Raw genomic sequence first — 6000 nt, 5'->3', positions numbered from 1 at the left:
GCCTGTGAGTAGCAGCTTGGACGTGTCTGATGCAGATTCTACATTTTTCACTTATTATGGTTAATTACATATTTCTGAAAGATTATTGTATCTTATTTATTGAATTTAACCACCTGAACTTCTTTTTACCAGAAGCAATTCTTCATACTCAACATACTTCCTGGATTTATAAAAAAAAAACCATGCAACAGGTGAACTGTATTTAAGGAGAACATAAAAATAGTTGCACAAAATGATGCTTTGCTGAAACAGAGCACTTCTTGAATAATTCACTTTGAAATTAACACTTATAATACCATTTGCCTTTTAAATCCAACTCAGTTGACCTAGAAGAAGAGTTCTACAGAGAGAGAATTAATGGGAAAAATTGGTCTTTCTGACTTGCTTCATTTTAATAAAAATGATCAAATGGTTACCTATAATGAAAAGTGAATTACCGTAACCTCTGTCAGATGGTTTAAGTTCAGTGCTTCTCAGTTTTTATTGTTGTTGCATTGTAATATTTACAGTTAAGATCTGATGAAATCTGCAGGTATAGAACACAGCATTTAAATATTGTCACATTTCAATCAGACTACAGCAGTATATTGAGAACTTGGCCTCCAGGCTAGAATCTTTCTCATTCATTGCTGGATGACATATGGCCATGAAATAAAATGAAAAAATATCTTGCATGCACTCCGGATCCCTGTACTTTTTCTGTATTTGGTAGGTTCTGGAAAGTATTGGGAATTATATGGAGGTCAGTGCTGTGGTTTTATAAATATGACCCTCATTTGAAGAAAGCCATCCAACTATATACACTGAATCAATGAAAAGACAAAGAGGCATAAGTGCCACACCTAACCTTTTCATATTTAACATCTCAAGTGAGAAAGTACATGTGGTTAGTTTGTTGAACAATTTTACATGGCCACCCATTTCACAACAGTGACTCTAGAGTCTTAGACCTTTGACATGTGTGGGTTTTTTCTGGTTGTTATTTTGTATTAATTATGCACTTTTGCTGCAGGGCAGGATAAATTAAAACATATCTTGCCCCCAATAAAATAGCACAATTAATACAAAATAACAACCAGAAAATACACATGCCAGTTAACAATCAGTAAGGAACAATCAGACAAATCAACCAGTAGGCTTCACCTAACTCCCTGGTCCATGGGGTCTATGACAATTTGCCACAGCCAGCTCACCATGGCTTACTCACCACGGTCAACTCACCCTGGCCAACTCATACAGGACAACTTTTCATGGGCAACTTACCACGGGACAACTTGCTATGGGATAATTCAACAATTCAATGTAATCATTTAAAATAATTTTTAAAATATTTTAATTTTTGTCATTCACATTTAATTTTGTCCCTCCTTTTACATCCTTTCTTTAAGGATTCTATTCAAATATTTATTTGATATTAGTATAACTCTTGTCCTGCAGCAAGTTGTCCCATTGTGAATTGGTTGCAACAAGTTGGCTGCAGTGGATTGGCCATGGAGAATTGGCCACAGTGAGTTGGGTTTGGCAAGATGTCCCATTCTGCCCTCCATATACCCAAGGTCATAAAGAGTTCTTTAACACCTTACTGAGGGCTATCAGGATCTAGCAGGATGCTGTTCTACAGCACAGCCAAAATATCTGGGACCTACAAAATGACACTACTTAATGAAACGGGTTTCAACTACCTGGTTGTGCTTCTTGTTTTAATGACAGTTCCCAAAAGACGCCCTAAGTAAGCCTAGGTGAATGTGAGTATCTGGTCTTTCATTCTAAAATCAAGGAGCAAGAACTACCACTTACAACAATAAAGTGAGCTCACACATGTCATGTAGAAATAAGAAGGAAGGAAGAAAGAAGGAAGGAAGGAAATAAAGAAAGAAAGAAAGAAAGAGAGAGAGAAAGAGAAAGAAAGAAAGAAAGAAAGAAAGAAAGAAAGAAAGAAAGAAAGAAAGAAGATGAATTTCTTTCACAGGAAGAGGAAAATTCTGAAAGACTGGAAAATAAATTTTGCCCATGAATTCAGTTTAACACAAATTTACAGGGACTCAGAAACTGGAGAAATTGATCTATTTAATGCTGTTGAGAACGGCTATTACCAATTTTCAAATGGTGATAAGAATGAGAAAAGGTGTAGAGAAAACATTAATGTATCCACTGAGAACAAAAAAAACTTATGGCTGGGAGGCAAACAGACTTTGTGTGGAGATCAGGAGTAAAATTCACAGCTGTACACCTTACCTCTTCAAATCTTCCTATTCCTTATCTTCTTTTTAAATATATTTGGAAAACACTTCTGTCAACCTTTTGGTTATAATAAGCAAAACGTATGTCCACACTTACTGAAGAAGTTTTATGATTGAATTGAAGATTACAATATCTTAGCTGAAGAACAGGCTGGCATTAGTCCAGGAAGATCAACCATTGACCAAGTAATATTACAACATCTTGTGGAAAAATATATCTATGAATCTAAAAGTTCTCTTTATGCACATTTTGTAGATCTCAAATCTGCTTTTAACCCAAGTGAACCATTGTGAAAGAAGATGCCATTCACCCACATAGATAAACAATTATTTTTAATAATATATAAACTTTATAGCAATAGCAACCTGAGAGTAAGATGTAGCCCCCAAGTAGTTGTTAGTTGTAGTCCCCAACTAACCAACATAGTTATAATAGCACAAGCATAAAGCAAACTTACAGCAGTCAGAAGAAGATTAAGGAAGGCCTCCCAGTTCCCATACTGATGAGTAGAAAGGGGATAGCACAGACATTTAATAGGTTTTTTTGCCAAGCAAAGGAATAAATCTCTAGTGATAGCTGGCTGCAGTCTGCTTCGAGGTAGCCCTTACCTTACCCATCTTCCCTTTGCTGGAAGCAACCATCTGGTATTTAATTCTTATGTACTGTTCTTGCAAATCTTATTTCTGTAAGAAATCTTCAATTTATGATCTCTGGATTGGCTGACAACCCTGATCAAGCTCTTGGAACCTTGGACTGATTTTGGACTATTTTTATGCACATTCCTATTTAAAAAGAAACTATTCAAGTAAGCAACTATGGGACTATTTGATTTGCATGGTTTGACTGTTTGTTTCTTTTTTTAAACAATTTATTTTATTTTTAAACAAACAAACATAGACAAACACAAAACACAAAAACCATCCTTCAGTTACATAGTGTGTCGGTTCGTTACAAAACCTATGTGCTGCCTTATCACAGTCATCATAGTTTATATAAATTCTCATATTATCAATCCAATATATATGCATAGAATTATTATCATTATTAAACATTTATTTGACTACTACAATTATTACTTCCTATTATGTGAACTATTCTAGGTCTAAAATAAGTTTGTATTATGGCATTTCATCAAATCATGCCAAAACCATCCAGTAATATTAGATCTTTAAATTGTATTCTAAAATTGTTTATCTTTGAGTACAAAACTTTTGTGCATCCTTTCCATAGTCCTCACTGCCAATTCATATGTATGTATGTATGTATGTATGTATCTATGTGTGTGTATATATGTATGTATGTGTATGTATATATATATATATATATATATATATATATATATATATATATATATATATATATATATATATATATATATATATATATATATACACATACATACATACATACATACATACATACATACATATATATATATATATATATATATATATATAATCATTGTTAATCATTATTTGACTATAACTATTATTACTTCATTTTATACGTAATATTCTAAGTTTAACTAAGTTTCAATTAATTTTTATTATAGCATTCCATTACATCATCCTGTACCTATCCAATGGTAGTCTGTTCCTCGTCTCTTCCTTCCATCAACTTCCCTTTGGTTATCACTAATGCTTCTGCCAGAATTTCTATCATTGCTTTTGCCAAGTTCTCTCCCTTTTCTTCTTCTATATTCTGGAATCTAAAGTAGAATTCTAATCTGTCGCTCTCCCATTCCAATATTCCTTTTTTGCCTTTTTCAACCACGCTCAATTTATTGTCAATATATCCCATTTTCTTATCTCTTTGTTCATCTTTTTCTTCAATTTTTTGAAATCTGTCCTTGTATTTCATCATCATTTGGTAAATAATCTCAATTTTTCCATCAGTTCTTCCTGTTCTTTGTTCAATATTCTCCATTCTCTTTTCAATAATCTCTATTCTTACTTGTATTTTTGCATAATCATCTGCAATGTCAATTCCTTTTCTTTTTCATGCTGCAACATCATCTATATTGATCTTTTCCTCCAGATAGTAAACAACTGCCACCTATATAGAATCCAAGGCTTTTTAAATTAAGTTTTTATTAAGTTCCAAACAAGTTCACTGCAATCTTGTCTCTTTCAAGTCACACTTTGTTTTCACTCCAGTCCAGCTACTGATAGTACCCCAAAGGGGCACCTGTATAAGCAATCCATGCTCTTCCCACTATCATTTTCAATAAACAAGCTGCAAGATCTTGAAGTATAAATCAAATGCTCAAAGAAAAAAAAACAATAATATTTCCAAGCCTCCAAGCCTCTAGGTGGCAGTGTTACTTCTTTTCCTCTATTTTTGCATCCCTCTTTATATTCCGAACTTAAGGGAAAAAGAAAAATTCTTAAAAAGAAATAATGCAATAGAACGTTGAAAAAAAGAAAAAGAAAGAAAGTCTTAGTCAATAAGTATTGGAAAAGGGAGAAGTAGTAGGGAAAAAAACCAGTCCAGTTTTTTAAAAAAAAGAAGCGTTTGTAAAAAATCCCATCAATAAAAAGGTTACAAAAAAATGCACACTAAATTTGAAATAGGCTTAATCTCGCCAATTAACCTCTTCTGTCTTCAATTTTAACTTTCATTTTGATCCTTTTGGGTGTTCTCTTCTCTAATAGTAAAATTTATCTCACCAATTCAACACACACTCTCTCCTGCTTTCCTTCTGTTCTAGAGCTGTCCCAGCTTCAGAAGCTTCAATGGCTGCTTCTTTGCTGCCGGAAAAAAGGGCTTCTCCTGGATCGATCAGGGACTTTGCGATGTCCCTGAGATCAGCAGGATGTGCCCTTCTCTATCACAGTCTCTGCGGGATGGTTTAGGTCCAAAGGGACCATCCAGCGGCAGAGATATCGACAGCAATCTTGGAGCTTCAAGATCTCATGCCGTATCATTGTGACGTCAGCTCTGCCCCCGCGATATCAGCCCCACTCCCAACTGTTTATTTCTTGACCTTGAGTAAACTGTGAATTACCACAGCAATGGTGTGTAAGTCTGTTGTCAAAACCAGATGCAGGACATCCAGAATCTGGATAGTTATCTTTAATTACTGACCAATGCTATTTAACAGTAGTTAACACATTTTATTCACACATTTTATTCCAATCTACGTATATGGAAGATATAAGAAACACTGGCAGCCTATGGCTTCTTTAATGAAGCAATATAAAAGATAAATACAACCAAGCAAAAATATCACTAAAGGACATCTTTTGATACAGGATGGCAATACAGTACCAAGCCATCTGATTATGGACAATGTCTAATAAACAATAGACATTGTAGAGCATTTGCTGTGGCTATATTCAGTGCTTTCCCTTCAGCAGTTATTGATGGTAAATATAAAATAATTCTCTTCCACAATTGATTTTGCCTCTTTGACTTCCACACCATAGAGGACAATTTGTTGCACTTTAATTTCTATTTGAGCCTCCATGAGATATTAAACCAGCCAGGGAGAGATGACCAATAGTACATATCTTATCATTTAGCAGACAATAAGACCATTACTGTACCATCATACATAATACAGCCAAATTTTGTCTCATTCATGCCAGAGTGAAGCAACACATAAATAAAACTGCATTTCTTTTATACCTTTAATGTTTCCCTTCCTTTTTTGTCTTTCATTTTAATTGCCATTTTAATGTATATTTACTGTATTACAGACACAAAGGCCACAATAAATATTTCTTAGGGATAGATGAGTTATGTGGCTTGCATTTT

Source organism: Natrix helvetica (assembly GCF_964273705.1).
Source record: "Natrix helvetica genome assembly, chromosome: 1".
In the NCBI taxonomy this organism is placed as follows: Eukaryota; Metazoa; Chordata; class Lepidosauria; order Squamata; family Natricidae; genus Natrix; species Natrix helvetica.
This window is presented reverse-complemented; position numbering follows the sequence as displayed.